This window comes from Globicephala melas, chromosome X (assembly GCF_963455315.2).
Source record: "Globicephala melas chromosome X, mGloMel1.2, whole genome shotgun sequence".
In the NCBI taxonomy this organism is placed as follows: domain Eukaryota; kingdom Metazoa; phylum Chordata; class Mammalia; order Artiodactyla; family Delphinidae; genus Globicephala; species Globicephala melas.
In genome coordinates this window covers 45,242,797-45,269,250 of record NC_083335.1, presented here as the reverse complement: position 1 = coordinate 45,269,250, position 26,454 = coordinate 45,242,797, and positions in this window count along the sequence as shown.

The window sequence follows — 26,454 nt, the reverse complement described above, 5'->3', positions numbered from 1 at the left end:
TCTAAATGGAGATGTTGAGCAGGAAATTAGATTGAGTCTGGAATTCATGGTAGAGATCAAGGCTGGAGATTTAATTTTAGGAGTTTTCTGTATAGAGATGGTATTTTAAAGCCATGTGCCAGAATGAGATCATCCAAGACATGAATGTAAATAGAAGAGGAGAGAAGAGGTCTCGGGATTTAAACTTGGAAAACTACAATGTTTAGAGGTCTGTGAGATGAGAAAGATTCAACAAAGGGGATTAAAAAAAACAGCCATAAAAAAAAAAAAAAACAGCCATGAAGGGTGACAGAGAATAAATAATGGTCTTCTTTCAGCTAAGTGAAGAAAATAAATCTCCATATATAATCACTGTTATACAACAGGGATGATGGGTAAAAATAACTACCATAAACTGTTACTAATATTAAAAAATTGAGGTTTCCCAGGATTTACCAACCTGTGGGTGCAAATTAGATCAAGATAATATTAGTACTGTTAAAAAACAAAATTCAACTGAATAAATTTTTAAAGATCTTATTGGCTTCATTCAACAATTCATGAATCAAGCAGCATCCCAAATAGCAAATAGAAATGATTTCCAAAGAGCTGAACAAAATGGGAGACTTTTATAGGCAGGGGGAGAGGAAGCAAGGAAAGAGCAGATTACCTCATCCTTCTTTGGGGGTTGGAAGGGTTCTATCAGGTGGATTACCTCACTACTGCTGACCCGAAAACTCCAGATGGACTAATTTAAGATTACATTCCTTAAATTCCTGGGAGAGGTTGAAATTGCAATTAGGTTAGGTATTAAGCCTTGGTTTGCTGACATGGGGATTAGAACAAATGACTCCATTTTGAGCCTGTTGTCTCTTTTTTAAACAGTTCTCCCCTTTTGCTCAGACTCTCAGCGTAACTGAAAGATTTGATCAAAATTTAAAGTATTAGCAACCTTCCCAGCTATGGCTCTGAAGTTCTCACAGTTTTTGTTGATCTCTGTGTGGTATTCATAAGTCATGACTTCAGGCTCACAGTCTTTGAGCCAATCATTTTCTTTATTTCTTTTCTGGTGTTCCAGTCATAGGGAGATTATTTGCTTAGTGGTTAGTGGCTGTGAACATGTATTTAAACCTTTTGAGAGAATACATGTGCTAGGGAGACTACTACGATTATTATTAGCAGGATAATTCCCAATGTTTGGAGTGCATTTTGGAGTCGCTGTCACCAAGACCCAGATGAATCAAAATCAAGTAAGTCAGAGAAAGCTTGAAGGAGTCACCTTTTTAAGCCAAATTGCTTGTTCAGTGATTTTTTTTTTGAATTTTTGATTTTTATTTTATTTATGTTTTTATACAGCAGGTTCTTATTAACTATCTATTTTTATACATATTAGTGTATATATGTCAATCCCAATCTCCCAATTCATCCCACCACCACCACCCCCTTGTTCAGTGATCTTATGTAGCTGAGTTTCAACTTTCCCAGAAGTGTTAATCCAGGTGCAGCAGGAGGTGCTGGCCACAGCATAGACACCACTTAGCTCAACTAAGAGATAATCAAGGGCTATCCTATTATCAAGAACTTTGGCCAGAAAGCCTAAGGATTTTAGCTGGACAGCTATTGTCTTAGTAGTGGATTCTGCAATATTTTTAAGAACTAAGGAGACGTTCCTGATCATCTTCTTATTAATATTTTCTCCTAACTAGGGAAGTAGGGCCCTGCCAAAGGAAGCAAATTCTAAGTCATGAACATCTCCTGGTAGGTCCATTCTAACTCATTGATGTAAATTCAGGGGAGTTGACCAATGAGGTGTCTCAGCTCATTTGCAAACAGTTAGGGACACAGTTAGATAACCCAAGAGATATTACCTTGTTATATGCCAGCCATCTAGGTATCCATATACCCAAGGACACAGATGAAGATAAATCCTATCTTATCTTTTGTGAAGGGCACAGACCACTTTAGTAAGGTGGCACTGCTAATGGATTCATTCTCAGGGACTGTTGCATTTGCCTATTCAAGCCAAGGGTCAGTTAAGTGGGAAGGAAATCTCCTAGCCTGAAAAAAAGTTGTTCTGAATTCCAGTTTACCCTGCTTAGGAATGGAAGTATGGATGATGGCATTATCTTTCCAGGACAGTGCTTGAGTAAAGGGAAAGAAGAAGAAGGAGGAGGAGGAGGAGGAGGGGGAGGGGAAGGGGGAGGGGGGGGAGGGGGAGGGGGAGGGGAGGGGGAGGAGGAGGAGGAGGAGGAGGAGAACAAGAAGTGGTCTTATGTGTAAAGTATGAAGTCTTAATCCAGTGTCTTGGGATCAAGCAATCTACCTTGATGTAGGTGACTTCTCTTCTTAGTCAATTTGATTGTGAGTTCTCCAGCTGGTGTACAGAACCAGATGTCAGGTGGAGACTTCTTCAGCTGTGAGATGTATATCTAAGGTTCAAGTCCCTGAAGTTTGGATGCCATCTGGATGGTGAGGAGTTTCTGTTATAGTTCCTTTGGAGGATACTCAAGGGAAATCTTTGTTCTTAGTGATTCCAAATCAGAAGGGTGAGAGAAAATTGGAAATGTTAGTTTGGAGAGCTGTTGCCAGTTATTTGAGGGAACTAGAATTCAGGATACAGTTCAGTTTACAATTATATAACACAACCTCAAAGATAACTAACAGGTCTAGAATGTAATAGCTACAAAGGTGTAAACATGAGATTTTTCTTTATGATTTTAACCAAAGGTAATCACAGTAAAACTAATTTGTTTGCATTAAACTCGGTCTGATTATGTACATAAGTGCAGCAAAAATAGTGATTGACCATATAAAATCTTTTTAAGACCACTTTGCTGGACCTTTTCATAAGAAATCTCAGATAGAAATCTTAAGACCTCTGAGGCCAAGCCAAGAATTCACTATTGGATTTTACCTGCAATATATATAGTTTGGGTGAATTCCTTTCTTCTCAAGTCCCCCCCAAATATCTTGAGGTTCCTGGGCCTGCCAGGCAGTAACCTTCCTTACTCACCTGGAGGCTGCTGGGAATCCTATAAGCAAGGTACAAGGATGATTTTTCCAAGTAGTTCTTTAAAGCTGTCTGATCATATCGGGGTCTATACACATCTCTCTCAGCCATAAGATTTGATATTTTAGCCAATGTTTCCAATTGTGTCCTATGACAAGGAGAACAGATTCTTATTGAACTTATGCAAGTAATTAACTACATTTCCATTAAAAAAAATGCTCAAGAGTTTCCAAATTATGGAGGGATAAGGTAGAAGAAAAAGTAAATGTTTCATCTTTGTTTACAAATGTATACTTTAACAAATTGCTGTAAGTCATCAATCGCTTAAGAGAAAAGGTTTCTTTACATCTGGAAAAAAAAAGCTATAAGGAAGCAGTACTGTTTCAAACAAAAAATCACAAAAAATTATAATCATCTTCTTCAGGTCATTCACTGCCATGTAATTAATACTTGTTCTGCTTGAATCCAGTTCATTTTTATGACCTTAGAGTTATCAGAACCTATACTTACGAAAGTTTTTCCCATGAATCTCCCTGAAGACGAAGTACTTTTGTAGGAACAGTTTTACAAAAGCAACTAGGACAATAAAACTCTCTGTAAATGACAATGCTTCCCATGTAATTTAACATATCAAATAAACCTAATTAGTTTAACATCTCTCTTTTTAAAGGAGAGAGAACAAATAGTTTGAGATGTTCTAGGGGCCCTGTGGGGAATCTCAAAGTTGGTTCAAAGTCAAAAAGAGTTTGTTTAGAATTTGATTTTTGTCAAAAACATCAAAATTTGTCAAAAACATCAAAAGATTCAAAACCACTTGGTCAAATAGGATCATACTTCACAGTGAAACAATACTTATTTATCCATTTAACCAAAGTAAAAATCAAAGACTTCACAGACAAATGCAAAGTTAAATAGTTGTTATTGGAAATTATTTTGGTAAAACACATAAGCTTTGATTTCTAGGAAGAATACCTAAAAGGTAAAGAAATTTTACAATCCGTTATCAAAAAAAGACCAAAGCTGAGTAAAACTTTGTCCTTTTAACAGAGAGAAAACCAAATTCTAATTTTGTACCAGCTTACTTTTGATATTAAAATTTATTTAACTTCACTGAGTTCATTCTAATCTTAACCAAGTTGAACGTGCATAAAATTTCTTTCTCTAGATTCCTTTTCCACAAAACGTTTTTTGTTCTATGTTTTTCCTTTTTCCGATTCTGAAATACCCAGTATTACTTTAGGACAAAATTGCTTTCTTTTTTTCTCAAGAAAAATGCATCTCCATTCTTTATAGCTTTTCTCTTATCATAAATAAAACCTTAATTTTTAGTAGAAATAAGGAAGTAAACTATTGTGAACTGTGTTTTTTATTAACATTCTGCGACTTGACAAATTTATAAATGCTTTTTATAATTTCTAGAAACATATGAATTCTAATAATACATTTTTCAGTGTGGGACAAAATTATTTATTAGTAGACCCAAGTATCTTTAGTTCCTCTGTAAAAGTGGATGAACCTATGTTCAGTAATGAATGTTTCAGTATTTTACCTTAATTGAAAATGACCTAGATATTTCATGATTATTCATCATTTATTTTAACTTTGCATAATTTTAAGGTTTCATGTTACAGAAGAATTGGGGAAATTATTTCTAAAATTTACCTAAAATTTTTTATCCTGCTCATATCTATTTAATTTACTTGCTCACAACAATTATGTTTAGATTATTTATGAAAATTTCATCATACCAAGTCATTTTTCTTTCTTTTTTTTTTCTTATGTTTATTGGAGTATAATTGATTTACAATGTTGTGTTAGATTCTACTGTATAACAAAGTGAATCAGCTATATGTATACATATATCCCCATATACCCTCCCTGTTGAGCCTCCCTCCCACCCTCCCTATCCCACCCCTCTAGGTGGTCACAAAGCACCAAGGTGATCTCCCTGTGCTATGCAGCTGCTTCCCACTAGCTATCTATTTTACATTTGGTAGTGTAAATATGTCACTACTACTCTCTCACTTCGTCCCAGCTTCCCTTTACCCACCCCCTGTGTCCTCAAGTCCACTCTCTATGGCTGCATCTTTATTCCTGTCCTGCCCCTAGGTTCATCAGAACCATTTTTTTTTTTTACATTCCATATATATGTGTTAGTATATGGTATTTGTTTTTCTCTTTCTGATTTACTTCACTCTATGACAGACTCTAGGTTCATCCACCTCACTACAGATAATTCCATTTCATTTCTTTTTATGGCTGAGTAATATTCCATTGTATATATGTGCCACATTTTTATCCATTCATCTGTCGATGGATATTTAGGTTTTCTCCATGTCCTGGCTATTGTAAACAGTGCTGCAATGAACATTGTAGTACATGTCTCTTTTTGAATTATGGATTTCTCAGGGTATATGCCCAGTATTGGGATTGCTGGTTATATGGTAGTTCTATTCTTAGTTTTAAAATGAACCTCCATACTGTTTTCCATAGTAGCTGTATCAATTTACATTCCCACCAACAGGGCAAGAGTGTTCTCTTTTCTCCACACCCACTCCAGCATTTGTTTGCAGATTTTTTGATGATGGCCATTATGACTTGTATAAGATGAAACCTCATTGTGGTTTTGATTTGCATTTCTCTAATGATTAGTGATGTTGAGCATCCTTTCATGTGTTTGCTGGCAATCTCTCTATATTCTTTGGCGAAATGTCTATTTAGGTCTTTCACCCATTTTTGGATTGGGTTGTTTGTGTTTTTGATATTGAGCTGCATATATACGTTGGAGATTAATCCTTTGTCAGTTGCTTCATTTGGAAATATTTTCTCCCATTCTGAAGGTTGTCTTTTCGTGTTGTTTATGGTTTCCTTTGCTGTGCAAAAGTTTTAAGTTTAATTAGGTCTCATTTGTTTATTTTTGTTTTTATTTCCATTACTCAAGGGGGTGGGTCAAAAAGGATCTTGCTGTGATTAACGTCATAGAGTTTTCTGCCTATGTTTTCCTCTAAGGGTTTTAAAGTGTCAGGCCTTACATTTACGTCATTTTATTAATATAAATTAATTAATTAATAATTAATTAATTAGTTAATTTTGGCTGCTTTGATTCTGTTGCTGCATGTGGGTTTTCTCTACTTGGAGTGAGCAGGAGCTACTCTTCATTGTGGTGTGTGGGTTTCTCACTGCACTGGCTTCTCTTGTTGTGGAGCATGGGCTCTAGGCATGCAGGCTCCTTAGTTGTGGCACATTGGTTTACTTGCCCCACAGCACGTGAGATATTCGTGGGCCAGGGCTCGAAACCATGTCCCCTGCATCGGCAGGCAGATTCTTAACCACTGCATCACCAGGGAAGTCCCTACATCTAGTTCTTTAATCCATTTTGAGTTTATATTTGTGTATGGTGTTAGGAAGTTCTAATTTCATTCTTTTATATGTGGCTGTCCAGTTTTTTCCCAGCACAACTATTGAAGAGGCTTTGCTCCATTGTACATACTTGCCTCCTTTGTCAAAGATAAGTTGACCATATGTGTGTGGGTTTACCTCTGGGCTTTCTATCCTGTTCCATTAATCTATATTTCTGTTTTTGTGTCAGTACCACAATGTGTTGATCACTGTAGCTTTGTAGTATAGTCTGAAGTCAGGAAGTCTGATTCCTCCAGCTCCATTTTCCTTTCTCAAGATTGCTTTTGCTATTCGGGATATTTGTGTTTCCATACAAATTGAACAATTTTTTGTTCTAGTTCTGTGAAAAATGCCATTGGTAGATTGATAAGGATTGCATTGAATCTGTGGATTGCTTTGGGTAGTATAGCCACTTTCACAATGTTGATTCTTCTAATCCAAGCACATGGTATATATCTCCAACTGTTTGTATTGTCTTTGATTTCTTTCATCAGTGTCTTACAGTTTTCTGCATACAGTTCTTTTGCCTCCTTAGGTAGGTTTATTCCTAGGTATTTTATTATTTTTGTTGCAATGGTAAATGGGATTGTTTCCTTAATTTCTCTTTCAGATTTTTCATCATTAGTATATAGGAAAGCAAGAGACTTCTGTGCATTGATTTTGTATCCTGCTACTTTACCAAATTCACTGATTAGCTCTAGTAGTTTTCTGGTAGCATCTTTAGGATTCTCTATGTATAGTATCATGTCATGCTCAAACAGTGACAGTTTTACTTCTTCTTTTCCAACTTGGATTCCTTTTATTTCTTCTTCTCTGATTGCCATGCCTAAAACTTTGAAAACTGTGTTGAATAATAATGATGAGAGTGGGTACGCTTGTCTTGTTCCTGATCTTAGAGGAAATGGGTTCGTTTTTCACCATTGAGAATGATGTTAGCTGTGGGTTTGTCATATATGGCCTTTATTATGTTGAAGCAGATTCCCTCTATGCCCACTTTCTGGAAAGTTTTTATCATAAATGGGTGTTAAATTTTGTTGAAAGCTTTTCCTGCATCTACTGAGATTATCATATGGGTTTATTCCTTCAGCTTGTTAATATGGTGTATCACATTGATTGATTTGCATATATTGAAGAAGCTTTGCATTCCTGGGGTAAACCCCACTTGATCATGGTGTATGATCCTTTTAATGTGCTGTTGGATTCTGTTTGATAGTATTTTTTTTGAAAATTTTTGCATCTGTTCATCAGTGATATTGGCCTGTGATCTTCTTTTTTTGTGACATCTTTGTCTGGTTTTGGTATCAGGGTGATGGTGGCCTCATAGAATGAGTTGGGGAGTGTTCCTCTTTTTGTTATATTTCGGAAGAGTTTGATAAGGATAGGTGTTAGCTCTTCTCTAAATGTTTGATAGAATTCCCCTGTGAAGCCGTCTGGTCCTGGAATTTTGTTTGTTGGAAGATTTTTAATCATAGTTCCAATTTCACTGCTTTTGTTTGTTCTATTTATATTTTCTATTTCTTCCTGTTTCAGTCTCAGAAGGTTGTGTTTACTTCTTCCAGGTTGTCCATTTTATTGGCATATAGTTGCTTGTAGTAATCTCTCATGATCCTTTGTATTTCTGCAGTGTCAGTTGTTACTTCTCCTTTTTCATTTCTAATTCTATTGATTTAAATATTCTTCCTTTTTTCCTTGATGATTATGGCTATTGGTTTATCAATTTTGTTTATGTTCTCAAAGAACCACCTTTTAGTTTTATTGATCTTTGCTATTTTTTCCTTCATTTTTTTCCATGTATGTCTGAGGTGATCTTTATGATTTCTTTCTTTCTGCTAACTTTGGGGGTTTTCTTGTTCTTTCTCTAATTGTTTTTGGTGTAAGATTAGGTTGTTTATTTGAGATTTTTCTTCTTTCTTGAGGTAGGATTGTATTGCTATATACTTCCCTCTTATAACTGCTTTTGCTGCATCCCACAGGTTTTGGTTTGTCATGTTTTCATTATCATTTATTTCTAGGTGCTTTTTGATTTCCTCTTTGATTTCTTCAGTGATCTCTTGGTTATGTAGTAGTGTATTGTTTAACCTCCAATTTGTTTTTATTTTTTACATATTTTTCCTGTAATTTATATCTAGTCTCATAGCATTATGTTTGATAAAGATGCTTGATATGATTTCAATTTTCTTAAATTTCTTGAGGCTTGATTTTTTACCCCAGACATGTTCTATCCTGAGGACATTCCATGTGCACTTGAGAAGAAAGTGTATTCTGTTGTTTTGGGATGGAATGTCCTATAAATATCAATTAAGTCCATCTTGTCTAATGTGTCATTTAAAGCTTGAGTTTCCTTATTTAGTTTTATTTTGGATATCTGTCCATTGGTGAAAGTCTGGTGTTAAAGTCCCATACAATTATTGTGTTACTGTTGTTTTCCCCTTTTATGGCTGTTAGCATTTGCCTTATGTATTGAGGTGTTCTTAGGTTGGGTGCATAAACATTTACAATTGTTATATCTTCTTCTTGGACTGATCCCTTGATCATTATGTAGTGTCCTTCTTTTTCTCTATAATAGTTTTTATTTTAAAGTCTATATTGCCTGATATGAGAATTGCTACTCCAGCTTTCTTTTGTTTTCCATTTGCATGAAATATCTTTTTCCATCCCCTTACTTTCAATCTGTATGTGTCCCTAGGTCTGAAGTGGGTCTCTGGTAGACTGCATATATACTGGTCTTGTTTTTGTATCCATTCAGCCAGTCTGTGTCTTTTGGTGGGAGCATTTAATCCATTTACATTTAAGGTAATTATTGATATATATGTTCCTATTTCCATTTCCTTAATTGTTTTGGGTGTGTTTTTTTTTGGTCTTTTCCTTCTCTTATGTTTCGTGCCTAGAGAATTTCCCTTAGCATTTGCTGTAATGTTGGTTTGGTGGTGCTGAATTCTCTTAAGTTTTGTTTGTCTGTAAAGGCTTTAATTTCTCTGTCAACTCTGAATGAGATCCTTGCTGGGTAGAGTAATCTTGTCTGTAGGTTTTTCCTTTTCATCACTTTAAGTATGTCCTGCCAGTCCCTTCTGTCTTGTAGAGTTTCTGCCAAGAAATCAGCCATTAACCTTATGAGTGTTCCCTTGTATATTACTTTTCATTTTTTCCTTGTTGCTTTTAATATTTTTTCTTTGTCTATAATTTTGGCAGTTTGATTACTATGTCTCTGGGTGTGTTTTTCCTTGGGTTTATCTGCTATCAGATTATCTGTGCTTCCTGGACTTGATTGACTATTTCCTTTCCCATGTTAGGGAAGTTTTTGACTATAATCTCCTGAAATATTTTCTCAGAAGTTTTCTTTTTCTCTTCTTCTTCTGGGAAGCCTATAATTCAAATGTTGGTGTGTTTAATGTTGTCCCAGAGGTCTCTGAGACTGTCCTCAATTCTTTTCATTCTTTTCTCTTTATTCTGCTCTGAGGAAGTTGTTTTCACTATTCTATCTTCCAGGGCACTTATCCATTCTTCTGCATCAGTTATTCTACTATTGATTCCTTCTAGAGTAGTTTTAATTTCATTTATTGTGTTGTTCATCATTGTTTGCTCTTTAGTTCTTCTAGGTCCTTGTTAATCAGTTCTTGTGTTTTCTCCATTCTATTTCTGAGATTTTGGATCATCTTTCCTGTTATTACTCTGAATTCTTTTTCAGGTAGACTGCCTCTTTCCTCTTCATTTTTTGGTCTGGTGGGTTTTACCTTGTTCCTTCTTCAGCTGCATATTTCCCTGTCTTATTTTGTTGAACTTACTGAGTTTGGTGTCTCCTTTTCATAGGCTGCAGGATTGTAGTTCCTCTTATTTCTGGTGTCTGCCCCCAGTTGGTAAGGTTGGTTCAGTGGCTCGTGTAGGCTTCCTGGTTGGGGTGGGGGACTGGTACCTGTGTTCTGGTGGGTTTGGCTGGATATTGTCCTTCTGGTGGGGAGGGCCGCATCCAGTGGTGTGTTTTGGGGTGTCTGTGAGCTTAGTATGACTTTAGGCAGCCTCTCTGCTAATGGGTGGGGTTGTGTTCCTGTCTTGCTTGTTGTTTGGCATGGGGTCTCCAGCACTGGAGCTTGCTGGCAGTTGGGTGGAGCTGTGTCTTAGTGTTGAAACAGAGATCTCTGGGAGAGCTCTCGCCAATTAATATTACATGGCGTTGGGAGATCTCAGGTGATCCAGTGTCCTGGGCTCGGCTTTTCTTCCTCAGAAGCTCAGGCCCAACACCTGGCCAGATCACCATGACCCTGCCAGCCACACGGCTTGGATGATAAGGAAGAAAATAATACCCCAAAACCAAAAACAACAAACCAACCAAAGAAACAAAAAATGGACAGAACCCCAAAACAAATGGTAAAACCAAAACTAAACAAAGAAAATCGCACAAAGAAATATACACACTCACAAAAAGAGAAGAAAAAGAAAAAAAAAGAAGAGCACATCCATACCAGTAAACAAACCAACAAATGAAACAAACACTAAAAACTAAACTAAGGTTAACATAAAACCAAAAACAGATCAAACGCAGAAAGCAAATCCCAAGTTCACAGTTGGCCCCAAAGCCCACTGCCTCAATTTTAGGAACACTCATTGTCTACCTGTCTACTCATATTCCACAGATGCAGGGGTCACCAAGCCAATTGCAGGGATTTAATCTGCTACTCCTGAGGCTGCTGGGAGAGATTTCCCTTTCTCTTCTTTGTTCGCACAGCTCCTGGGGTTCAGCTTTGATTTTGGCCCTGCCTCTGTGTGTAGGTCTCCCTCAGGCATCTGTTTCCTGACCCAACAGGAGGGGGTTATAACAGCGTCTGTTTAGGGCCCTCTTGCTCACTCAGGCTGGGAAGAAGGAGGGGTATGGTCGTCATAACTAGGCTGCAGGTAGTGACTGCTGTGGCAGAGGTCAGTGTGTAGTTGCAACAGCCTTATGTGTGCTGTGTGTTCTCTTGGGAAAGCTGGCCCTGGATCACAGGACCCTGGCAGTAGTGAGCTGCACAGGCTCCTGGGAGGGTGTGTGTAGTGACCTGCATTTGCACTCAGGACTTTTGGTGGCAGTGGTGGCAGTGGTCATGGTCCATGCCTGCCTCTGGGGTCCGAGATGAGAGTTGTGGCTCGTACCTGTGTCTGGAGCTCACTTAGGCAGTGCCCTGCCACATCTGGGAACATGGAATAGGAATCCCCTCTCCTTGTGCACACCAAAACAATGGTCTCTTGCCTGTTAGGCAAGTCCAGACTTTTTCCCAGACTCCCTCCTGGCTAGCTGTGATGCACTAGCCCCCTTCAGGCTGTGTTAACGCAGCCAACACCAGTCCTCTCCCTGAGGTCTGACCTCTGAAGCATGAGCCTCAGCTCCCAGTCCCCAACTTCCCCAGAGGGTGAGCAGACAAGCCTCTCAAGCTGGTGAGTTCTGGTCGGCATCAATCCTCTGTGCAGGAATCTCTCCACTTTGCTCTCTGCACGTCTGTTACTGCACTATTCTCTGTGGCTCCAAAGCTCCCCACACCCCGTCCCCACCAGTGAGGGGGCTTCCTAGTGTGTGGAAACTTTTCTTCCTTCACAGCTCCCTCCCAGAGGTGCAGGACCTGTCCCTATTCCTTTGTCTCTCTCTTTTTTCTTTTGCCCTACCAAAGTAAGTGGGGATTTTCTTGCCCTCTTGGAAGTCTGTCTTCTGCCAGCATTCAGTAGGTGTTCTGTAGGAGTTGTTCCACATGTAGCTGTATTTGTAGGGAGGAAGGTGATCTCCACGTCTTACTCCTCTGCCATCTTATATATTTTTTTTTTTTGCGGTACACGGGCCTCTCACTGTTGTGGCCTCTCTGGTTGCAGAGCACAGGCTCCGGACGTGCAGGCTCAGCGGCCATGGCTCATGGGCCTAGCCACTCCGTGGCATGTGGGATCTTCCCGGACTGGGGCACGAACCCGCGTCCCATGCATTGGCAGGCGGACTCTCAACCACTGTGCCACCAGGGAAGCCCTCCTCCGCCATCTTGAAGGTCTTTCCCACATCATTTTTCTTACTGACAAGTTTTGTAACAGAGATAACAAAACTTATTAGACTAGTAAACCCAGGTAGAATAAAAGTTGTATGTCTGCATTACTTTTAATATTGATAACTCTAAAAATATGTCTATTTTAATTAAACCACGAAACTTAAACTAGCTTTTATTTACTAAAAATTATCTTAGGTCATGTGAACCTGTAAAGCATTTAGGTTTGTTTTTATTATATTCATAGGAAGTTTATGAATATGTACTGCATACAAATGCTTAATTTTCTTTAGACAAATTAAATAGAGCTTTTTTACAGAATAATTTTAATAATACAATCCAGATGTGGAAAATACCATACATATACAACACATATATTAATACATAGACACAAAAATATAAAGATATATGCAAACAGAGACATTATAGCTTCTCTTTTAATATTTTAGCCATGAAATCAGGTAGTTATAAAAGAGGTTTGGATCCAAATTACATTCACAGAAGATGGAATAATTTAAGGCTACCCTCCTCAGATGGCTAAAGGTTTTTATTAATATTTGTGAAGAAGACACTTAAGATTTTTTATTTGACTAAATTTCAATATAACTTTTGCTCCTTTTGTTTTTCTTCTGATTAGAATTATTTCCCCAAAGTTGGTATTTTAAAGAGATGTCGTAAATAAGAGTTCCTGGCACCACATTTCTGGTTTTTCAAAGATTTGTAAGATAAGGACAGTTGCTTTTAATTCCTTAAGGGATTAGGTTGCAACTTAAATGACATCATAAGTTGATTTACCCATAAATCCTTTTACAAGGGCTTTAGAACTTTTTTTTCCCCCTCCCTCTGGGTACATAGTTTTATTTTAGCTTAGAGGAGAAATGCTAAAAAATGTTTTATCAGACTCTGTAATTTGGCCAATTTCTGACCACAGATCTACTGTGTTGTTTCTAGCTGGGACAAACAGTAAATATTTCTGGCAGTATGGAACATCCCCTTTGACTCAAGAGGCATCACCAAAGGGTGAAAAATATATTTTATTTTCCTCTATTTATTGGATACTACAGACAGAGATTCAAGAGATCTGACTCTGGTAAGAGTTCTCACCCGTAGCCAGCTTTTGCCACTGTTTCCAGGATCCCATCTGCAAGCTCTGAGTGGAGTTTAAAGTAGGCAATGTAGCTCTATTATGGTAAGGTTTTGTATTAACTTTAATTTTAGTTTCCCTTGGCTGTTTAAGGGAATAAAATAGCAGTTTACTAGAAATCCCTCAGAGACTCCTCAACTCTGGGAGGGGCCCTCCTTTGATGGTAGATATGGAGGTGTCTATAAGGCCACTAATTGGCATAATTTTGTTTATGGTCTTGTAGTTTCTTGAGAGTGGAAAGACATTCCAGGGAGAAGATTAGTAAAATTAGTACTCAATTAAAAGAGTGAAGCAGTAGGAGTTATGTCAGTCTTATAGTCTTTTGTTTTAGGTGTGTTCTTTATTATTTCATTAGCCTTTTTGCAATGAACCTTTCAATGAAGCTATTTTGCAATATTGAAGCTTTTGGAAGCTTCCACATACCAATTAAATTAGGTATCCCAGGGAGTTCCCTGGTGAGCCAGTGGTTAAGACTCTGAGCTCCTAATGCAGGGGGTCCGGGTTCGATCCCTGCTGAGGGAACTAGATCCCTCATGCCACAACTAAAAGATCCTGCATGCCACAACTAAGACCCAACACATCCAAATAAATAAATAAATAAAATTTTAAAATTAGGTATCCCATTCTTGTTGATTAGGGAACGCTTATTTTCAAGTGCACTTCTTAAATGCGTGATCTTGTCTAATTGGAACATTCCCCATAATGATCATTGTAACTCTAGGCTGTTTTTAGTATAATTCTGGCATTTTTTGTAGCAACCTACAGATTCCAGGACTATAGTCTTTAGAAATAAAGTAAGCAGGTGTGCCTGAAGGTGGCATGCTCAACTCTTTCAAATTTAAAAATCCCATTATTTTAAATCTCTGGGTTTCTTAGAGCCAAACTAATACCTAAAGGGGATTTGCTACTGGGTTGAATGAAGACTGTGGTGTTTTACAGTATGCCTCATTATACTGAAAATTTCTTGAGGTTGGCAGGTGACCTAGTGTCAAACTAACCTATTCTATGACCAACTTATCCTAACGTGGGAATCTGAGTTAGTTGGCGAGTATTCTAATAGCTCTTAAGTGCTTGATACATGCCCACAAAGTTTTCTGGCTTTTTCGATTCTGAGATCCCCATTAGCAATAGCCTTTATCTACACAAAACAAGGCAAATATGTGCACCTTAATATATGGGCAGTATCCAATAGATGTTACTATGTCCTGGTCAAGAGAAGGCTCTGTGTGCACCACCAGTGATACCTACCATGGAACCTTGGACTGGAGAAAGGATTGAAACAGCACACCTCAACAAATGGAGACTGTGAACTAGACTGGAATTCCAAACAAATGGGGAATTGTGGACTGGAAATTCAATTAGATCAGGAGCTCGAGACAAAGAGAATGAAGCTCAAAACCAAGAGAAACTTACCCACAGCTCTCAGAAATGGTGAGAAATACAGAGAACTGAAAAGGGTTCATGGATACCATACCTGTGTTCCTCATTGTCCCTGAAGCAATCAGAAGTTCACTTCAGATCCTTCCACTGCCACCAAATCTATTAAAAAACAAAATTCAACTTAGTAAATTTTTAAAGATCTTATTGGCTTTATTCAGCAATTCATGAATCGAGCAACATCTCATCTAGTAAATAGAAAGAAGCTCCAAAGAACTGACCAAAACGTCAGACTTTTATAGGCAGAGGGGGTGGGGACAAAGAAAGAGCAAATTACCTCATCTTTCTTTGGGGGTGGAAAGGATTTATCAGGCAAATTACCTCACCATTGCTGACCAGGAAATTCCAGATAGACTGGTTTGAGATTATATTCCTGGGAGAGGTTGAAATTACAATTAGGTTAGGTATTAAGTCTTGGTTTGCTGATGTGGGGCTTAGTGCAAATGTTTCCATTTTGGGTCTATTGTCTCTTAACAGTACATAAATTTTATTAGCTCACTGCTTCTATATCTTCTGATGTTAGACCTCTAGCCCCTGAAGATTTGTAAAACAGGGGCTGTGCTATATTAAAAAAAAAATCTCTATTTCCCTTTGCAAACTATTCCTATATTAGTAAGTTACGTTCATTGTGCCTTCTTATTTCTATTTTAAAGATAAATTCTCTTGTGAACGCTCTTCATTTTTTCTTCTAAATGAGTTTTTGTTTGGCTGATCCTTAGACTTGCTTGACATGCCCAGATATGTTTGAATCCCAGCAGTGGACACAGCTGGAGTTATTTTTCAGAAGACTCCTCCGAAAATAGACTTCAGCTGAGCTTGTCTCATCAGTTCATCCAAACATGTCCAAACGTGTCTGAGCCCCTAGCTGTTTCTGGCTATGCATCTATGATCTGGATTACATTTTCTACTAAGCTATATACAAAATACAATAGAAAAAGTTCTGGAAGAAAAGAGAGAGGATAGAGGAACTAATTTTGCCTGTAGAAGAATGGGGAAAGCTGGCAAGTTGGCAATAGGAAAGATTTTGCAGAAAAGCATGGACCTTGAAAGATATGTGTGATTTTGCCAAATGAAGAAAATGGGTAGAAAAGGCTTTGTAGGTACAGGGTACATGAGAGAAACCATGGAGGCATGAAAGCATGTGATATGTTGAAGAATAAACAAATAATATTATTCCTAGAGAACAAAGATGACCGATGTGATGAAAATAGAAAAAAAAATATGTCTAGTCAGATTGTGAAGAGCTTCTTATGTTGTGCTAAGAGGCTTGAATTTTATTCTATAGGTAGTGGAGGCATTATAGTTTTTAAATTTTTTTAAATTCTTTCATTGAAGGTTTTTGAGTTGGGGAATTGCATTACTAAGTATTTTAGAAAAAAATAACTGAATACTGTTAAACTAAGGGAATGTCAATGGGACGGAGAAAGGACAAATGTAATCAAGATCCTTGGAGGCAGCATTGACAAGGCTTAGTGACTAATTGTTTGTAGTTAGTGAAATAAAAGTAGGCATAAAACTTGATTCTGAGTTTCCAGTGTTGATGACTGTGTAGAAGGTGGTACAATAAGAAATGGAAAAACAGATCTATAGGAAAAGACAGTGAATTAACTTTTCATTCAGTTGAGTTTAAGTACCTATACTATAATCAGCTACAGGTCTTTAAGAGACAATTGGAAATATGAACCTGGAACTATGGAGTGAGGCATAACCTATAAGAACAGATTTGGGAATTATCAACAAGATGTTAATTGAAGTCATGGGCATGATTGGGTCACCTGGGGAGGAAGAAGGTAATGAAGATTTCTTAATTCACCAAACAAATTATTAACAAAGAGGTACTAACAAAGAGGTGTGATAGCACCTAAGAAGAAAATTATAAGAAAAGAGACACAGTCTCTATTCTTATTAATCTGAAGTTGCATTACAATCTTGTGTGTGGAGATAGATGTCATACAACAAATTACTTAATAAACTGGAATTTTGATAAGTGCCTGTGAAGAAACTGTACAGGGTCCTAAAAATTAACCCAATAGCAGAGGGATCTGAAATAGTTTTTAGGGGCTGAAGGAAGTCAAAGAAAGATTCCTAAGGAGATAACTTTTGAGATTTGAAGGAAGAGTAGAGGTTAACCAAGCAAAAGGAAACAGGAATTAAAGAGGGAATTCCAGGGAGAGAAAAAGTTGCTGCAAAGTCCTAGAGGGCAGAGAAATGACAGAACTCTGCACAAATGAAAGAAGGCCAGTGCGCTTAAAGCACAGAGGAGGAGGTGTGTTTCTTTTCTATAGATATGGGAGGTTAAGTGAACAGAAAACCTCCTACTATTAAACATTTGGTAATGCTGGAGAGAATATAGCAAGAGTCTGTTTATAAGCATATCAGAACTTGCAGTAAAGGAAATTGTTGGGGGCCTGTAAACATGTGAATTATAAAAAATTATAAACATGATTCTCATACAAATATAAAGTGAGAACATGTCAAAGATTTAATTCATTAACGAGGGAATAAGCAGGAAGGTAAAGTTGGGTTAAAGGATAATTAGAGGAATAGGGGTTTTAATAGTCCACTAGGAAAGACATATTAGATACAAAATTGGTTAATGTCTTATATGGCAAAAAGACTATGCTCTTTAAGATTATTATTATTATTATTATTATTTTTTACCTGATAGGAATGATTTGCACATCTACTAGACAAAACCTAATAAGTTTACATGAAACTTTTCAGATTCTGGGCCCTAGTGAATAGTAAATATTATGTCAAATGAAGTACCTTCTCCTAAAGTATTAAATAGTCCTTTCTTGAGCCCATTATCCAATGCTCCAGTATGACACTGAATGAGAAAATAGCTATACTATCGCTTAATTTTTAAGTTTTTGATATTTCTTTTGCTTAATAGTCTCCAAATAGAAACTTCAAAATAGGAATGCTAAATCTACAGTATGTATAATAATGTTTGGCATAGCAGGCATTTAATAAATATTTATTGAAAAAATGTATGAGTAAGTTTACACTTTAGTGGATCTGAGAGTATTCGCTGTTCTTCAAAAATGGGACTTGGGGTTTAATGGTTATATAGGGGCAAGAAGGTCTTGGGTCTGTAAGAAGTGGGAATTTGAAACCTAGACTCTATTTAAAAACCAAGATCCTGGGCTTCCCTGGTGGTGCAGTGGTTGAGAGTCCGCCTGCTGATGCAGGGGACACGGGTTCGTGCCCCAGTCTGGGAAGATCCCACATGCCGCGGAGTGGCTGGGCCCGTGAGCCATGGCCGCTGAGCTTGCGCATCTGGAGCCTGTGCTCCGTAATAGGAGAGGCCACAACAGTGAGAGGCCCACGTACTGAAAAAAAAAACAACAAAAAAAACCCAAGATCCTCTGTAGTCTACACCCTAAGGGTAAGGAGGAACTAGGAAAAAATAAACCTATTAAAAAAGGAAGTCTGTCTATATTTTACTGGTTTATAGATTATAAAATTTTTTTCTCCTTGAAAATTAGTTACCACAGATTTTCCATCATACAAGCTTTCCACTACCTACATATTCTAGGGACACCAAAGCCAATAAATAAGAAGTGACCCCACTCTGTGACATTTCTGAGGAAACTGTCAGAGGCAAACACAAATACTAAATGTCTCCAGAAGGACACACACTCACTTCATGATTACCACAAAGGATTGCAACAATAAAAACCCTACCATACACAAATTCACAATCTAAAATCACAAAGCACACCAATACACAAACCATCATGAGCAAAAGTTAACAAAATTAATAAGTGGCAGACCCAGAGGAAGTAATCCAGAACACAGCTTTAAGAGACAAAGATTAATAGGAGAGGTTAAGGATACAATAAAAATGCCCAAAGTATGTTTAAGAGAAATCTCAGCAGGAAAGAATAAAGAGTATGGGCAGAGGCAATATTCAGAGCAATAATGGTTAAGAATTTTCCAGAAGAGATAGAAGACATAAATCCTCATATTCAAGAGACCCAGTAAAAACAGGAAAGAATGACCTGAGATGAAACTGGAGAGTGAGACAAAATCCAGATCATGGAGGGCTTTTCTAGATATCTTAAGGATTTTGGCCTTTATTCGAAGAGCAATGAGAAATTACAGAAGGGTCTTAAATATGGAAGTAACATGATCAGATTTTATTAGAAAAAAAAATAGTTGACAACAATTTAAGGAATGGATTAGAAGAAGGCAAGACTAGATTCAAGGAGACCACTTAGAATGCTGTACATGTGAGAGACGATGATGATGGAGTAAACTGGGATGGTAATGGCAAAAATGGAGAAAAATGACCTTTAGGAGGTATAGTTCGCAGGATTTGTTGATGAATAACATGTAGAAGTGAAGAAGAGAGAGGAGGCAAGATTGGCTTCCGATTTGCTGGGCTTGTAAAACTAGGTAAAAAGCAATAACATTTTCTGGGGGCGGGTGTTAAAGAATGTTGAATGAAGGTCAGGTTTATGGAAGTGGGATGGAATACATGAGTTTAGTTTTCAACATGAGTGTGAGGTGTCTTTGAGACGCTTGGGGTCACTATCATGAAAAGAGTGGCTCGAAAAATAGAAGACAGTGCAGATGACAAAGAAAGAAAAATCATAAAGGATGAAGGAAAACTAGTAGAACATGATAACATGAAAGTCAGGAGAGGAGTGATACAAGAAAGTTTCAAGTACTACATGAGGGCAAAGGAAGATAATGTATGAAAAACTGCATTGGATTTAGCAAGTAGCAAGCTGTTGATTGATCTTTATAAAGACAATTGCTCCTATTTACAATAAAACCTCATCAGAATGAATAAAAGGAAGAGAATTGCTTTAGAGTGAAATACTATGATGGTGATGTCATTTAATTAAATGTCATGAATTTTAATTCATGCTAGGAACAATATAAGCTAAGCATTGCCATATTTTAAACATTAATACTACTAGAAAAAAATGCTTGGATACCTCTAGTGGTTTCTGGAGTGGTTGGCTGACTGTCTGGTTGGAAACCAAGCTGTTTGATGGATTATTACTGTACTGCATACATAGGGAAATGACCACAAGACATCTAAATAAAGTAAGCAGAGGAAAGCACCTTTAGAAGCTACTTACAATAAGATCCATGTTAAAGGAAAGTCTCTTCACTCTGAAAAGATGGAGAGCTATAGCAACTGTACAGAACAACATAATGATTGGCTAACATTCAGTCATTAATTTACTTAACAAATACTTACTGAGCATTTACTGAGCAAGGCATGGGGACTCAGAGTAGAATGTGCTTAGGTGGATATAGAAAAAAATTGGGAACAGGTTGGGGGTCACAGATGTTACATTCCATATTTGGTCATTAAAAAAAGCTGACAGCTTAATAGTTTTTGTTTTAGAATCTGTCATATATGTCTATGTTAAAACAATCTTGCTCAGGCAGCATCAACAAAAGGTCTTAGCATCAAAATGACTGTGTTAAAATGGTCACATCAAAATGACTGCATTATAATTATTTTGTTATGTTATATATCCTAATGGGGGGTAAATTCAACTAAATAAGATGTCATTTGATTAAGTAGGACCTTAAATGCCAGGTAGAGGAGTTTAGATTTACTAATTTAGACAAGAAACTGTTGCAGAGTCTGAAAACAGGAAGAGCATGATATACATTGTCCTGAAGAAACAGTCATCTAGGTATTCTAATAGTGGTTATAGATGCATTAGGCTGTCATATCTGGATGACACTAGCTATTGGAATACCTAACTGACTCCCTTGCTTAGATTCCAGGCTCTCCAAGCAGTCTTGTGCTTATAATTTGACTTCTCTTATAAATTTGCCTATAGGAATAGAATATACTGCTCAGCAGACACCAACACCTGGACAGTTGATAGTTATGTGTCTTATAAATTAATAAACTGAATTTCTGGTTTATAGAGATATATATAAAAGAAATATTAGCCTTGCAGCAATAGTTAGATTGCAACCTTATCTTCAAATCACAAGGGAAGTCAAAAAGGCAATTTCATCATGAATATGAAAATAACCTTAACTGCAGAGTTTTATAAAGGAATTGAAAGAATTAGACTTTGAAATATGAACTCAACAAGCACATGCCGGCAACCAATACGACACTTACACTTGCCCACGCAGGTTCAAAACTTTTCACCTTCGTACCCTTTGCTCACATTCCACTGAAATGGTTCTTCTACTCCTCCCCAGTCCTCCCACCAGCCACTGGTCAATTTCTGACTGTTTCCATCTGACGATTTTTGAGAAACCAGCTTAGTTGCCGCCTGCAACAATAAGCCTTTCCCCTCACCTGAGTCAGAATGACTCTCTCCTCGCTCTGATAATTAGAACTTAGCGCCTTTGCCTCATGTTATAGTTTGTGCCTGTATACATATCTGTTTCAGGGAAATATTACCTCCTTAAGAGTTGAAACTACCATTTGCCCAGAGTAGTTGTACTGAATTGAATTATCTCAATAAAGCAACAGTAGCTTTATCCTCAAGACCAGCACTGCCCAATAGAATTTTCTGTGACAATGGAAATATTATATGTCTGCACTGTCCAATATGCAATAGCCACTAGCTACCTGTGACTATTGAACACTTGAAATGGGGCTAGTGTGACTGAGGGACTAAAACTTTAATTTCATTTAACTTTAGTCTAAACTTAAAATAGCCACACAGCCATGGTATTGGACAGCATTGGCTATGACTACACAGTGATTTAGTAGGTGTGTGAATCGGTCAATTCTGTTAAGTATCAAGTAGTCACCTATGGCCAGTAGAGTCTAAAACATCAGTTCATTGGCAGGTTTTTCTTCCCTCATCTGGCTGCTTTTACCCTGTGCAGAGAGACCTTTTATCAACACTGTATGCTAGACAATATTTGGAGGATAACAACAAAAGAAGAAACCCTAGACTCTGGTTCCAAACAGATTGGCATTTCATGGAAGAGAGTATAATCTAAAGGCAATAAAACATTTTAGACTTTAAAAATATCTTACTCTATCATGCTAGAAAGTAAATTGTAATTAAAACTGCAACACTGGCTAGAGCCCTGAACAGGTTGAGGGTTTACTCCATAGGGTAGAGTTCATTGCTCCAGTGTCTATCAGAGAGAGGCACAGGGAGAGTGTTTTACATGTCTTCCACCTCTCAGAAGTGTACTGCTTATCAAAGAGGAGTCCAAATGAAAAAGTAGGGGTGGCTCAGCATACAACAATCCTCACAATCAGAGAAACAATTCAAAAGCCACAAAATACTGAGTAGAGCCCACTGGTTCCTTTGAATGTGGGGGACCATTCAACTTCCAGCCCTTGTGTGGGGACTTGCTGAGAACCCCTATTGCCAGGGACATCCCAAACTCAGATAAAGTCCCTAATCCTACTGCCTTCGTAACCTTTCATTTTAGATCTTGTTTATAACCAAAGAGATTTCCAGTGGGCAAGAAGAGCTCTCTTTAGAGCAAGTTGATTATCAATATTTCGTTAAAATGTATGACGCATTTGCAGGCACCAGTCTCAAAGGTATTTCACTAGGTAATTATCATCAGAAAGGTTTTTGTTTAGAATGGTATGAAAGGATTTTTGGCCTATGAAGCTTTTCACAGATGCTCTTAGTACACAGAGTATCTCCTTTCTGCCTACCTTGTCTACCCTGACTTATGTTTATACCTTGATATATACCTAAGCTCTTAATGTGGGGTGGGAAGCAGGTCTCAGAGAGGGACACTGAATTCATGCAAAGGAGTTCATAGAACAGTAAGGTGTGTGAGGAGGCTGGTAGATCTGATCTCTATAAACTGTCCAGCCCTGTGGATTTGTTTTGAGGGGACCTATTAGGAGTCAAGAGCATGGGCTGTATAGTCAGACAGGCCAGGGCTTAAATCCTGGTTCTTCCCTCACTAACTCTGTGACTCTGAGTGAGCAACTTAATGACTTTAGGTCTATAAAATGAGAATCATAATAGTCCTTAAATGGCAAAGTAGTGGTTAAGGATAAGAATAAATCCTGTAAGGCACTTAAGCCTGTGTTATTTGGGTTATCATATCACTAGATTATAAGCTCCACAAAAGCCAAGGACTGCATCTGCCTTCTTCACCGTTGTATTGCTGACACCTGACACATTGTTGGGCACATAGTAGATTGAATGCATAATTGAATAATTAGAGGAGACAGGGCTAGAAGTAGACAGACCTGTTAAAAAGAGCCTGTGTAAGATTCTGGCACAAAGAAGTAGTTTCAGGTGAAAACTTTGGCAGAGATTTGAGAAGAAGATGCTCTCAGCACCCAAAGTTTTGTGTGGCTCATTGCAAATGTTGGGAAGATCTGAAAGCAGCTGCCCTGGCACGTACATGGGATTTTCATGATGAGCAGTTGCAGTGGAGGAGCTTTATCAAGTGTACTAATGGACATAGGATGTTCACAGTGGATCCCAGAGAAAGGGAGGGATTAGAGCTGATATGTTCATTTATGGAACCTCCTAAAATCATTGGGGAAGTGTTTGAGAAGGGCTATATTGATACTGAACAGGACCCTGTGGGTGTCCTGGCCACAAAAGTCTTTATGTATCACCTATTTCTTGATTACAGGAAATAGGCTTTATTCAGCCTCCATGAACTTCCCTGAGTTCCAAGGAGCAGGTTCAAACAGTTGCTCATTAGAGAAGGGAGGGGATGCAGAGACAAGGGAGGAACCGTCAAAAGAAACAATAATGCAGCCTTGGGGCAGGGTCCTGCTTCCCCCTCAAGGGATAAACATAATATATTTGAGCTGTTGTGCAGATACTAAAACTCCACCAGGTGGGAGAATTTAAGGATATGCCCACAAGCACATAGACTCCAACCCAGCCAGAAGGTTGATGATGCTGACACCCACTTACCTCACCAGCAACCAATCAGAAGAATGCCCACGAGCTGATCACACCCTTTTTGAACTATTACTATAAAACTTCTCACTACCCCCTCCAGGTTGGGACACACAGTTTTGAGGACATTAGCCTGCTTGTGGCCCCTTTGCCTGGAAAAACAATAAAGTTCTTCTTTTCTACTTCACCCAAAACTCTGTCTTCAAGATTTAATTTGGTGTTGGGGTACAGAGGCCAAATTCAGCTTCAGTATTTCAGCAAATTGTTGGAGCTTTCATAATTTCATTCTTAAGGTAAATTTGACCTTATTTTGTAGCCACAGAATGGTGAAGATCTAGAACAAGCAGTGACTCTATTGTCAAGTTGGTCTACCATAACAAAGTTATTTTCCAATATTAACTAAATTGTTTTAAAATTAAACTTTCATTATTGTAAAGGCACTGGGAATCCCTTGACATGAATATTTGTATCACCAACCACCCTATCCTTTAAAACTCCCCACTATGGGTGCTTTAATAATTTCTGCTTTATGCCCCTTCTTTTTTTTCTTTTATCTTTTCTTCCACATTGTTACTTTTTCTTCATGTCTCCTTCTCATCTTTCTGGGTTTCCTATGCCTCATGACTTCCAATTAAGTATCTAGTAAAGCCCTTAGGAATTTCTTAGTTCCTCTACCCATCCTGTTACACTTAGGACTAAAGATGTTGCTGATCTTGTGTTAGACACTATTGTATGGTAAATAAGTTTCAAACAGAATTTGATACTTGTTTCATTTCATTATGAGGAGGGCAATTAGTAACTGCTTAAATATGCTAAATGAAGCTATATGGCCTGAGAGGAATAACAAATATTCATCTAGTTTTTTATTGATGTGGAGTTTACTTTTGTAGTTTATACATCCCTGTCCATATTCTAAAGCTGGAAGAAAAAACAAAGAGAAACAAAAAGAGAGGTTAAAATTGGAGTCATGATCCAGGGAAGGCCAAGACTAAAAGAGAAGATAACCTATATATTATAGTTTGAGATTGAAGAGGACATTACTCCAGGGCTTTGATAATCGTGTATGTGCTGTTAATTATCTGACACATATTTCTCCCCAAGGCTTCAGAATCACATCTCTTGCTCTAAATGAACATCTCCAGGTCACCTCAAATTCAGCATGTTCAAAATGAGTGTTTTGAACAAAATCCCCTCCTCCTGCCCCAATCTTCTCTCTCCTCAGAGGAAGCCCCATCAACCAAGCAAGTGGCCAAGGCAGAAATCCCCTCTCCTCCCTTAGGCCTGAAGGATTTTTATTATGCAAATCTGATCTTATCACACTCTCTTTTTTAAAACCTTCAATGCTTTGCCATTGTCTGAGATAGCAAGGCTCTGTGATCTGTCCCTTGCCTACCTCTCTCCCCACTGTCAAATAAAAACCAAATTGGAACTCAGTAAGGAAAGATTTTATTCAAAACATTATTGCAAGGGACAAAGAACCTATTGTAATAGAGAGAACTATTGCATAAGATCTTCAGGTCTCAAGAATTAAGCAAAAAAATTTTCTTTTATATAAGACAAACAGCTGGAAGGAACCAAGTGTGGGGAAGTTGGATGAAAGAGTGCCCTGTGGGATAGTAAGTAGATCAGAGAATATTTTATCCTGAGGTCAGCCTGTTCTTGGAAGGCTGAGAAGGCTGTATTTCAGCTCAGGCTGCAGATGGGTCAAGTTCAGGGATCTGGGGGAAGAACAGAATCTTAACCAAAATTTGGTTAATAAGTATATTGTTCCCATTCACCAGTGGGGACAAAAGAGTTCAGCAAATTAGTTATGAGGCAAAGAAGGAGAATTTGGCAGGTCCACGTCTGGCCTCATTATATATAAATAAAGGGAGTTAGTGAGTCTTATCTAAGTCATATAGCAAAAGGAGATTCTTTGTACTAAACCATTTCCTGGAACACAAAGGGTGAGGTAGTTTCTTAGTCTTCCCTGTTCTTCAGGAGCACAGGGCTCAGGTAAAATTCACCATTGTCACCACATTACTCAGTTCTCTCATTTTTTGTACTCTTTTTGTTGCAAGAAGGATGAACTTGAAATTCCTCACACAGGCATTAATTCGTATCATCACAGGCTAATATTTTCTACCCAAGTACGATTTATCTGGCTTCTTCCAACCCATCACTTAGGAAGGAACTTATATATAACTGGACTGGGTGGTTTTTTCTAACGCTTGAACAAGGATTGGTGTTCTGCAGTGTCTTCCCACTAACGGTAGTGAATGTTACCTGAGCCTTGTGCTCCTGGAAGACAGCAACAATTAAGAAATCCCACCACCATTTTGTGAATTGGCTTATTGCAAAGGGCCATCCATCTTACATGACTTAGATAAGACTCACAGACCTCCTTGTCATTTACCTAGGACAAAACAGAGGCCTTCCAAATTCACATTTTTTTGTCTCATAAATGATTAGCTGAACTATTTGTCCCCACTAATTAATTGGAACAAAATGCCCATTCATCTGACCTGATCAAACTTTAGTTAATCTTCTCTCCTTTCCGCAGGCTCCTCAACTATGACTCACTCCCAGCCCAAGCCAGCATACAACCCTCTCTTAATGGACCCTCCTGAGAATAGGCTGACCTCAGGATAAAACAGTCTCTGA